General features: G+C 39.2%; 1 protein-coding gene across 2 annotated transcripts in view; it reads right to left on the bottom strand.

Annotated features, from left to right (window-relative positions):
- LOC149775964 (heat shock 70 kDa protein 12B-like) overlaps positions 1-11,216 on the bottom strand; it is a 35,191-nt gene extending 23,975 nt beyond the window's left edge. The window contains exon 1 of one of the 2 annotated variants that reach the window (XM_089940884.1): positions 11,117-11,216. The gene's annotated coding sequence lies outside the window, so the exon portion shown is untranslated. The remainder of the gene's footprint in view (positions 1-11,116) is intronic. The other variant, XM_089940885.1, reaches the window with a different exon arrangement.
- Between the last annotated feature and the right edge of the window lie 1,058 nt (positions 11,217-12,274).

Below are 12,274 nucleotides of genomic sequence, written 5' to 3'. Positions count from 1 at the left end.
TTCGGACATTAAATCAGCTGGTAACTCCAAAAGAATTTTTTGGTCATGTTTTTTGTACGTTAACAACTGCATGAAGGAATCGGCACCCTTGTTTATGCCTTGAAAAATCTGACAACATATTTATTTGTCTATCTGTATATATACTTGTTTACCTTCCTTATTTAATATTTTAATGTGATTTTAGTAATTAATCTTGTTACAGATTTGTCAAATGACTGTTTTTGACACATTGGGATATTTTATGTGAATGACTAATTATTGCAACTAGGATTTCCTTTCCCCTACCCCTCTTCCCCATTACTGATGGAATTAGAGCAAAGCGATCCATATTGTAAACCCAACGCAAACATATCCGTACACACACACACACACACACACACACACACAGGCAGTAAAGTTAATTTAGGAAACAGTTTCTGAATTAAACCGTGATGTAAAAACAAATTAAAACAATCGGTCAAAAATTAAACATAAATAAATAAATATCGAAAATATTCAACAACTTGTAGTTTTACACAAAACTACTGACAACAAGCTTCATGGTATAACTAAAAACGAGAACGGTGTCAGCTATAAACAACGTATTTGTTGCTGTTTACGATAACAGTTAAAATTATGTCAATGATGATCATGGTGATGATGATAAAATAAGATGAACCATCGTGTTTCAGTTCTTCTTCTTCTTCCTATTATTATTATTATTATTATTATTATTATTATTATTATTATTATTATTATTATTACATAAACTACAAAGAAATGGAAATTCCTTTGGTGATCATGTCATAAACTTGGTTCTTCACGGGGTTTTCCCGGGTTCTTCCTCCACCATTGATGCTGGCCGCCATGTATAGCCTATCTTGTGCTAAAAAATGGCGTTAAACCTACAACAACAACAACTTCTGTCTAATGCAGCCTAGATAAACCTTGCCAAACGTGATACATTAGCTAGTCCATATGGAAGAGGGGTGTGCGACTTAACTATATCACCCGGGAAGAGAGATAAAAGGGTCATACTTGCAATTATTTCAATTGCAATTAGATTATTATATATTAGACTACATTTTTGTTTTCATTGTTATGTCAAGAATACTGACAGGTGGTGTGTAATTAAATTGTTGTCTTAAAAATAATGAGTGAGTCTGCGCTAACTATGGAATCTCGTACAGCTAAACTAGTCTCACAACGAATAGATTCAATAAAGAAATATCTCCCTGTTCGTGGTTCTGTCAACAATAGCTACAACAACGTGAGGATTCTAATGTCGAATTCACAGAAGGTACAAAACAGTTATTTAAACCAGTTGTCGAACCAACCAAAACAAATTCTACAGCAACTGAGGCAACAAAAAAAAGCTCTTGAGATGTTACCCGAGAATATTACTGGTCGTCTTCAACCCGCGCCACCACCATATCATCAGCCTCTTGAACCACAACCGACGTTCAACGAAGAAAATCAGGCATAAAAAACTAGATCTGAAAAAGGAAGGAAAAAGTAAAATCCGAGCTAATGGCGCTCCAGCAGCACGCTCTGGAATCACGAAGCGTTATCTGAAGAAGCAACCGGAAGTGACCTTAACACTTGCAATGTGCTAACACATCGTGGTCGTAAGAAACAAAATGTAATCCCTGAAGCGCTAATTGGTGGAAGAGGAGCCGGCAATGATTCTCCAGAAATCATCAATGAGGCAGCTGCTATCTTTCAACGTTTATTTACCGGTGGTGTCATGGACAGCAGCGTTTATTGGGCACTAATAGATCAAATTACCGACGATTACTACAGCGATTGATCAATTAGATCGGTGATAACAAAATAGCATGATTATACACAATGCTCAACGTGTAACAGTAATGGTCAGGGTGATATTTTCACGATTACCAGTATATTAAGTAATCTACGGAGATGGGATTAGTGAAGCTGTTCAAGATTTATTTCAGACACACCCCAAAGGCAATCCCGATTACAATGAACGCCATCGACGCTGTTCATGATAAAGATAATGGTAATGTTGGTGATTCCGCTTATAAGGCATTCTCAGCGGTCAAGGACAGACTCGCGTGATAAATACGACGAAACCCGCAGCCGCAGCCAGTAAAATTACCCAGCACTGAAGTGATATCAGCAAGAGTCAGTAAAACAATAAATCAAGCTGCAAATTAGTGGTTAAAAGAATTAAACTGGCGTGCCGTCACTGACAAAACAACAAGCCGTCGAGACAAAAAATACAACTACAAGTCTGAAAGCTGGAAGTGGCATGGCTTGAAGTCGTTTAAACAACAAATAATATAATATAATGCTCAGGTGTGTATCTGATTCCGCATTTAACGTGGGCGCGTCAGTCCTCAAAGATGAATCTGTGCGTGATTATCAGTATTATTCTTATAATGCACGAGTACCTGATGCACATGACGAATCAAACCACAAGTTCAGGATAGAAGCAGATATTTTCTTCTCGCTGAGGCATTTATTGAAATCGAAGGGCAACTTTTGAAAGCAGGTTATACAGCATATGGAGCTGGTAATCGAGTTTATTTTGTTAACACTGATGTTCTAGCTATGTTTAACAGCATTGACGGAAAGAATATTAAATCATGTTATTAAACGTTTACGTTGCTACAACGATACTGTGCCTCGCATGATATTCCGATGATTATTCGCCATCCGCTGGTCTGTCAATGATGTTCGCAAAGAACATTATTGATCATCCTGACGATAAACAATATTTTACAAGTCGACCAAAAAAGTTCAGCCGCTCGTGAAGACGCAGATGTTGAATCGGTAATCGTATCGGCGAATGAAAATTTCAACTTAGGATTCGCAGCACGTCGATCAGTGTTGAACGATGATGAAGAATCATCATATGCAATTCAACTATCACAGATCTTTGGATTTTGCAGAAATGTTCGAAACGTTATTTTTGGTGCAAAGCAAACAATTATACTTGTTCCAAAAGCCGACGACGACGGTGCAATCTGGCATCTCGTTAAGGTTAATGCTGGTAAGGTAAAACCAAGACAACTTTCGTCGTGGAAGCCAACTATGATACCATAACTCGTTGAAGAACAGGGTCTGTTCTTTTATTGATAGTGGCGGCAAATCAACGTTGTCATGACTGACAAGGACCAGAGACAGTATTGAAAGTAGTGTTGCTGGGTTATTCACATGGCAGATAGCATCAGCTCGGGTAGTTTCAGCACCACGACATGTATTCATGTATTCAGCATATAGCACGAGTAGATTCATAGACGCGAAATCCTGGCATGGCATTGAAGAAAGCAGCGGGACACGGTTTAAAAATATTTTTAAAAAATGGAACGCGATACGGTCAAGGTCTGCGACCAGAAGAAACATTTCGCAAAAAAAAATCCCCATGTCCAATTTTGATTTACTTGATGCAGCTCGACTATTAAGAATCAAAACCTTTAGATGAGTTTTCATGCGTAACCAGTTATCGAAACAACCAAACCACGCATAACTGGTATCATTCATCTCGACGACGTTCAGGTCCAGGTACTCACTAGGTTGCATTTGCTATCGATTCGCGTCGTGTTGTTTATTTTGATTCGTATGGATTGGCACCATCAAAAAGAAGTTCTAAATATACCATTGTATTTGCATTTGCCAGCCCTATCTAGTATTCCACATTACCAACGCAGACATTAGCAGATACGCCTGTGTGCGGTCAAGAAGTACTTGTTGTTTCATACCGCTATGTCAAGGTCATTAGCGCCGCCGCATAAAGTCGTACACGAGTACACAAGAGGACAGTATACTATCCGTCGTCTTTTTTAAAAAAAATAGATAAATAATTTATAACGGTAACATTCTTGTTGAATCTCGCAAATGTAAAATTAACTGCAACGACGTATTGGTGGCGTCTGGCAGTCATCGCGTGAACTCCTCAACTGATTACTTAATACCATATATAGCGAATATGAATCCAACACAGTCTTACAGATATAATCAAGCACGCGTGAAGGCATCGCTGGAAAACATCATAGACGAGCATATGACAAAACAGCGGCGATACCGCAGACGTACCATCATCATCGACAATGTTGTTTATGCGGTGTCCGAGTTAATCATTTGAACAACGATGTTGATCGGTACGTTATCAGCACCATATATATCGCCACTGATAGGAATCGGTAAAACTGTTGCTTTCGGCAATGCTGATTTCTCAACATTATCGTGAAATTATGTGTGGGTAAGACATTATATAAGCAGACCGAAATAGAGTGGGCTGCAACAAATGACTGCATAAATATATCGTCGATAAGGTCAACTGAGTTAAACGAAGGTGTAATATCAAATAGTGAATTTGCTGCAATTAGCAATATTTATAGGCGGTATCACGCGATAAAGTCTCGCAAGGACGCAAGCATCCCGACGCCGTCAGCATCCAAGATAACGATCCTTCGCGAGTCGACACGTAGAGTGCGAGAGTTCCAATGCTGCATTAAGAATCTGCATAGATAATAATAACCGCAGAAATAAATACACGACTGAATCAGGTTATCGCTAACACCACCAACGACCACGATGAAATCAGCGACGTCAACGCAGCCGGAACTCGACATCACTTTCTTACACCGATAAAAGCACCTAATGGTCGGTCACTTGAGATCGTCCTGGCACAAATACGAGTTTTTTTACAGTTAGCCAAATATCAGATCAAAATTATTTGGTGCATTATCCGCTAACGTTTCGCTTGTATTCGCGTATTAGAATAGCGATGGGTCCTCGTATCCTGACTGGAATGTCGTGGGAATTCCAACAGGATCATACCAAATCGAACGAATGAATGATGAACTTCAACGTCGTATCAAAATATTTAAAGGGAAAGAATCAAAGATCGCTCTCACGGAACATGAGCCAATGCTGAGTGAAACTATTAAAAGAGCACCGGAATCAGAGGCTTCCAATTACGCCGTTGACATATATCAGTCGTCGATCAGAAGTATGTTGGCACGGCCGCTGGTGGCATCAAGTTAGGTCGGATCACCACAACCACAACGATCTCTATTTATCAGACACACATTTACACATAAGAATTCCAGAGTATTTGATACACGGACAATGGAATGGGGGTAACATTTATATATGGAAGAACACTGGATAAATTACCGCAAGCGATGGTAAAATACACCTGGCATGGTTCTATGGTGATAAAACAATGAAGAAAATCACAATTATTGGAAGCGCACATACGGGGTTTTTCTGTTAAGACACTTATCGACCGCTGAACCAGTATATATTTGAATATCCAAATGATGATCGTAAATAAAGAATCATTGAGATAGTACAGTATGTGAACCTGGTCAAATCTGATTAAGAATTATTTCAAAAATCTGTGACAGAAATAGCAATTAACAAGGGTAATGTTATGATAGTAGAAAGTGCAGTATAATACAAATAAGTTATTTCTTGACTTTTTTAAGATCACCGAAGCCCATTTGCCTACATTTAAACTAACCGGGTTGGATATCGATAAAATGTAGAAAGATCTCAATGAAGTAAATGATGAATATATTCAGAAGATCGATGAGGCATGGAAAATACAAAAGACCCTGAAATTATTCTTAGATATAATACGGGTTTAGATGGTGGTGGTCGTCATATATCGTCTGGCATTGTCAATACCACATCGACGATTTCTGTAAATCTTGTCCGTGACGCCGTAAACAGTAGTTATCAGGCGGGATCCAGCAATGGATCACAACCGCCACAAGGATATATTGTTTATATCTTTTTTTCTCCAGAGGCCACCTCGGGTTATTTGATTGTATCAGTGCCTACTAATCCCGTTTATTTACGACATCATAAATCGACGTTATCACTAACACGATTTTGTCGGACCGACCAAGACGGGCATTTCTTAGACATCCATAGGGACGAATTAACATTGAATTTGTATGTGCGTGACAGACCCTGAATGGTCCAGCGTGAGTAAAAAAAATACCGCATTCCAACACCAATAAAAAGTACGTTATTCAGTCGAGACCAATGCGATATCGTGTTGCTGGATCGAGTAAATTAATTAAAATATATCCGTTTTGGTTTCTCTGAGCATGTGCAAAAACTTTTTTTTTAACTTTTTTATGTCCATGTTACCTGGACACCAAGTCTGATGAATATTTCGCAGTGTATGTGTATCAATGCCGTTAAAGCTAGCCAAAAAATTATAGTTATCTCTGATCTCTTTAGGTATTAACAAACTCACTGATGTAGCAGATATCGCGCATGGTGTTGCCGCAGACTTATTGTCCCGACAGGCAATATAGCAAATGTATCTACCGCCACCTAAAACGTTTCAACATGGAAGGTTTGATGTCAGCACACCAAACGAAGTTCATCAGGCAGATACCTTGTTTTTACCTCATGACACTATCACTGACACATCACGTGAACTCAGAGCACAGATGCGCACATACAAATACGCGTTGATGGTCGTCGACGTTACAACCAGATACAAGGAAGCGGAACCGCTCTCGACTAAAACAGCGACTGTACTCTCAGCCGCAGTTTCCGCTGTATCTTTACGCTGGCCACGATTATACCGGTTGATATGACAAAGAACGTCTTAGTACAGTATCATCGCTGATGCAGCAACATAATGTTGAAATCAAACGCGAACACGCCGCATTAGATGGTGATCATTCAATCGTTGAACGATTTAATCGAACACTTGCTGAGCGACTGTTTGTACATCAGTACCAATCGTAACAGTGGCGTTAAACGGCAAAGTCACGCGTGAACTTGCTATGCAACCCGTCGATGCAATCGCGAAGAAACACATGCAAGTTACGCGACGCGACCTGCCAGAGAGAAACGTTCCGGATATCAACGTGACAGTCATTTTTATATGAACCTGGTGAACCTGAAGGTGGCCAAGCAAGAGCAGCTGTTCCTATCTGGAGAATAACCACACATAAAATTTCCAACATGATAAGATCTACCGGCAGGTCTGCAATCTACAGACTAGATTCGGCTCAACGTGGATTTAACCGTAAACAATTGCAGGTAATTCATGAAAATGCACAATTTTCAGCAACATGGATACGCTAGCAAAAGGGCACTAGCTCCTCTGCGTCGGTTACACTCAAAACATGTCAGTGTGACATTTTCGCGTGTGTGACCAAAACTGCTTTCGACTCTATCCACGGTAAATTGTCGAGGATCATTAGGAAAATGCCACCACAAAATTATTATTATGTTACAGCAAGTACAGTGGTCATTTAGTCGTTGCTTCAGCGTCATGATATATTCAATCATCAAGATCGAACTAGCGTTTATGCTTTCTGTTTCTGTCATCTCGCTGATAGCCAGTTATTTTTGTTTTACCGTGCCCGGGACTAAAGTGCCGCGAATTGGCACAAAGGGGATTTTAGTGGACGATCCTTGTGCAATTACTTGAGGTTGATTATAAACTACTCTGTGCAGCTGGGATATTTTTGTAACTCTCGATACTGCCAAAAAATAATAAATTTGACCTTTTGACGCGATCATCGACAATCCAGTTATTGGTATCTGAGATTGTTAGCACCTGCAATGAATGAATTGTTATTACATATGCTAGAGTCCAGCACGATGGTTGCACCACAGCCTGCTCAACAACTTCCACGAGAACATCAATTATATCATTCAGAACCAGCTTTTGTCGCATCACATGAGCCACTCCTGGAATATCAACGAAAATATTTTGAAGACGAGTATCTGCTGAACGATAAAACAGTGGAACTGGCAAATCGGGGAATATTTCATTATGAAGTTGAAATAGTGAATTGCGAACTATTCTCCTGGATGCAACTATCAGATCAATAGAGCGCCAAAAGCTCCAGAAATCATCAATCGCCGTTTCTTGAAATATACTGCGCGTTATCTTACATTGAGTGTTGTCAGGTTGAAGTCTAATTAGCCATTTATGTGTTGGTTTTCCTGTAAACTGAAGATGTTGCCCATAATCTCCACACACGATAATAGCAGGTTGTTTTGATTTTAACCAACCAAGAAATATTTCTAGCATTTCTTTGGACACAGTACATATTTCGTCCTAATTGATGATTTTAGGAACATGTTTCTCACCCATTCTCGTTAAAGTCCACGCATCATCGAGCCATCGAAAGAAGCTGTGATAATAATGAGACTTAACACCCTTCTGTTTTATTTCCTGGCAAACCGATATGTTGGGGTTATCACCACCATATCGGAATTTCTAAATAGTTGTATGGGACTTGTTGTTTCACCAAAACCACCAAGACCATTAGGATAAACCGTTGTATGTCTTGTAATGAATTTTTTTACTGATGGCACCATTGACTGTTCTGATACATTTATCGTTACAATAATACACACGATGAGGTTTATAATCTACAAATTAAGAATAATTAATTATTTTCTCATTTTTTACTTCTCTAATGATTCCATCTAATTTTGATTTACTTATATGAAATGATTCTGTGCCGACTCTAATAGCGTTATTTGGAAATCGGTTAATCATCGATAACAGGTTTATTGATACATATACATGAATCGAAGATCTCCAATGAGTAAACTGGGGTGAATCACCATCGTAGTAGCTGATGATGGTACCGATCGTGGTTATATTTGATAGATTTGCACGCTCCCTCGTGGCAAATACACATTTTGCTGCTGTATCTTCGATTATAAAATCATGTTCAGCTTGGTCCATGATTAACCTTGAACAGATGCGCAAGTTATCAGATGAGGCACCATGTGTAAACTTACCAATATTTTTTCGGCTCATATCTTTTGCATCAATGCATTCTGAGTGCAGCAGCCAGATCTTTTTTTGTGGCCAGTATGAAATTATAGCATCACTCACTGTCAGCGATGTCAAATTCCCCTTATTTCGCATATATCTAAATAGAACTATTGGAGCCCAACCATGTTTATTGTTTGCGCACCAGTCTGTGAGATTTATCCCTGGATCTGGTTTATTAAAATGACGACCAAACCAAGCAACAATAACTGGATGAATGATTGCTGCAAGCTCAAATGATCCTATCTCAACAAATTCAGATAGATCCACCGCTGGCAGCGGACCGTTTATTGCACCTCGGGTCATTTATTGTGTTGCATGACCAAACCGCAATAAACACAACTCACATTCACCAGCTCGAAGAAAACTAGCAGGATAGCTAGCTACCATATCAACAAAAATTACATCATCAGGACTATATTTGGTGTTCCAGCGACCTACATGGTCTAATTCAATACATGAACGCTCTGTATCCTCGAGAAAGTCTTTCGGGGCTGGACGTCATGAATTCTTTTTCGCGGGCAACGTGGACAACCACAGACGAGATTGTAAAGCAATAATTTATTAACTCATCAACGACGTTTACGTCGTCGGTGTATTTTAACTCAACCTGTTTCATCTGCATATGAAGACATTCTTCGCGATAAAGTTAACCGACGTAGCACAAATTGATCAATCTGGATCCCAATTCCAATTCTGGATCACTCTGAAACAGCCAGACTGAAACTGGATCGTAGTAGATTTTCGCGTCGGAAACTTTGTTACACTTGCAGCCCACGCATGCGCATTGTGGTCAATGCGCGTTCTGATCAACTATTACCGCAGGGGCGCCTCTTGTTTTATGGTTGCCATAATTGTGCAAAACGTAGTCGGTTATTGTTTTTATACTATCGGAAACTTTTTAAAAACATTCCAACACTGCAATGTCGTCTATGAGGGCTCCATTCTTTCTAACACGCTATGCCAAAACTTTTCTTTTCTTCTCGTGATTCTGTTAATCCAAATTCTCGTCGGGTGTTCATAAACTGTTATGTGACCCGCTGAGCCAGAATTTAAGAAGCCAGTAGGTGCGCTTGTACCCATATCTTCTTCTTCTTCTTCCAGTAATGTCTTGGGTTCGTCTGGAACATTCTCGGACATGGTGTGAACTATGTACATGTGATGGGAGGTCCAAGTGCAGCTAAAATCTGGTCTGGAGCTAAGTTGCAAAAGAGCATATTAGGCTCGTTTAATGGATAAAGTGAATAAACAACCGCCGTCACATGATATGATTTTTCAGAATATGGCCTGTCAGTGCCCGTCAACATTCCCGGTACAGAACAACAAAAGAAGGGAAAAATAGAACTAGAAAGAGATAAATAAAAATCACTGGCTGTGTTTCTAAGGCACAGAAATTAGCAGAGTCAACAGTGCCAGTATTTTTTTAATGTGTTTGTTTCGTGATATTCAAAATTGGACTGTCAAGAGTAATCAGTGCCAGTATTTTCCACTGAGTTTGCAATGGTGTCCATGCCAAATTAACATTGATCGGTACTATCATCTTGGTGTACTAAGTGTTATTTTTTTAATATTTGGTCGCAAGTTATTGTGGCTTTTCGTGGAGGGTTCGGTTTTTAAGAATGGTTGGTCCGCCCTCGATTTCAAAATACCACCAAGACCATGCTAACCAAGCTTGCATAAAAGGCACGGATCAGCTTTCTGGCAATTAAGATCTCAACATTTTTCTAAGACCCCGAGTCTATATCCTGGGCATTAAAGGGGCCCAGGTAGGTCTCCCCCACCCCCCAAAAAGGTATGTTCACCCCACCCCACCCTTGCTGCTCAAGTGGTGGAATTTGTTTAATTACTGCGTACAGTCCAGTTATATTCTCCTCGGTTGGGGCATAATAACATTCACATCGGAAAAGAGCTCTTCTACATCACTGATACGATATTTCAAAAGGAAAATTTCATCGTTTTGAATCGGCGTGTTATAATAGATTTCCGTCATAATTCATTAATCCAACCAACCCACCAACCCGCAGAACCGTTGCCCCATTTTATAGTACATTACTTAAGCTACTGATAGGAACTGCCATTTAAAAAATGCTTTAAAAATGCATGTAACACATGGGATAAATATGACGCGGGAGAATTTTGTACTTTCTCAGTGACGTCGAATACCTAGTAAATAACGCAGGTCTAGACAAGTCCTGACAATTTCCTTCCTGGTTTTATCCACTTACAAATATTGCACAAGGTAGTTACTATACATCTGATGAAGAAATGTAACTGTTAATATGCTAATAAAGCAGTTCTTAATTACACTCTTCTCAAAGTCACTTCAACACTTACCTTTTATCAAAATTAATTTTAGAGCTTAAATTTTGACTGCTAAGACGACGTCGCCTTCACATGATCATAAGTCCTTAAGCAAGTTTGTGTACTGATTTGCATTGGGAGCGGTGAATACATTTAGTACCGGGTTTCCATAAATAGGTGAATTTTACTATTGATGATAGGTGGCGCTCTATAGATATTGTATACAGGGCCAGCGCCAGACCATCTGGCGCCTTAGACAAGGTTAGATTCTGCCCCCCCCCCCCCGGAAAATATCAATTTCCAAATTTATAAACAATACAAAAAATTAAAAATGCTACCCCTGAAATCAGCGCCCTAGACGGCTGCCTAGTTTGCCTATATGGTAGCGCCGGCCCTGATTATATACCTGTAAGAGGTTCTTTGTATTTGCAACAGGCACAATGGAGAGAATGTTGGCATACATCCATGCTACTGTATGCACTGTGGCTGAAATTTCTTTACGTATTGTAATTGTGGAAATTGTACGTGATCTAAGCACACAGGTCACTAAAATAATTGCAAGCATTCGTTCAGAAAATCACCTTGGATTAGTCCAAAGTACACTAAATTTAGCAGTTTTAGAATAGAGAAAACGAATTTGCTAATTTAATCAATACCAGCTTCTGAAAGTGCAATGAATTAATCAGATAAAAAGTAAAAAAGATATCGGCTTTTCTTTCCAATTTACTGCTAAAGTCCAGGAAGTAAAAATGACCAAGCGGAGCTAGAATCCGAATCTATCCCTATCAATAATACGCCAAAATAAAGAGAAAAGTTATTTTAATACTGCACAAGATACACAAGATCCTTTTAAAATAGACAGGGTAATCGGTGGGGAAAACCTGCGAAATTCTTTCTCTTGAAAACATCCAACCCTATGCAAAACACAGAAGTGAAGAGCGCCACCATTATCATAGGTAACGTGGAATATCGCTCAATGTCGCTGATCGAAGGCTAATCTAATTGTGTGTGTATGCCGCATGTACGTCTATGTATCGGACCATTAATTATTTTACAGTAGGTAACCAGTCTACTAGTGGGGGGATTTTTTTTATAAAAAGAGTACTAAATCTTTCTAGGTTCGACCATTTGGCTAATAAAATGATTCAAATTTGTTCCATTATTAAGTTCACAAACTTCAATTTGTATACA

This window comes from Sinohyriopsis cumingii, chromosome 18, assembly GCF_028554795.1.
Source record: "Sinohyriopsis cumingii isolate HCF-2022 chromosome 18, ASM2855479v2, whole genome shotgun sequence".
NCBI classification, from domain to species: Eukaryota; Metazoa; Mollusca; class Bivalvia; order Unionida; family Unionidae; genus Sinohyriopsis; species Sinohyriopsis cumingii.
Note: the sequence above shows the minus strand (reverse complement) of the source record. Positions and strands in the feature narration are given on the sequence as shown.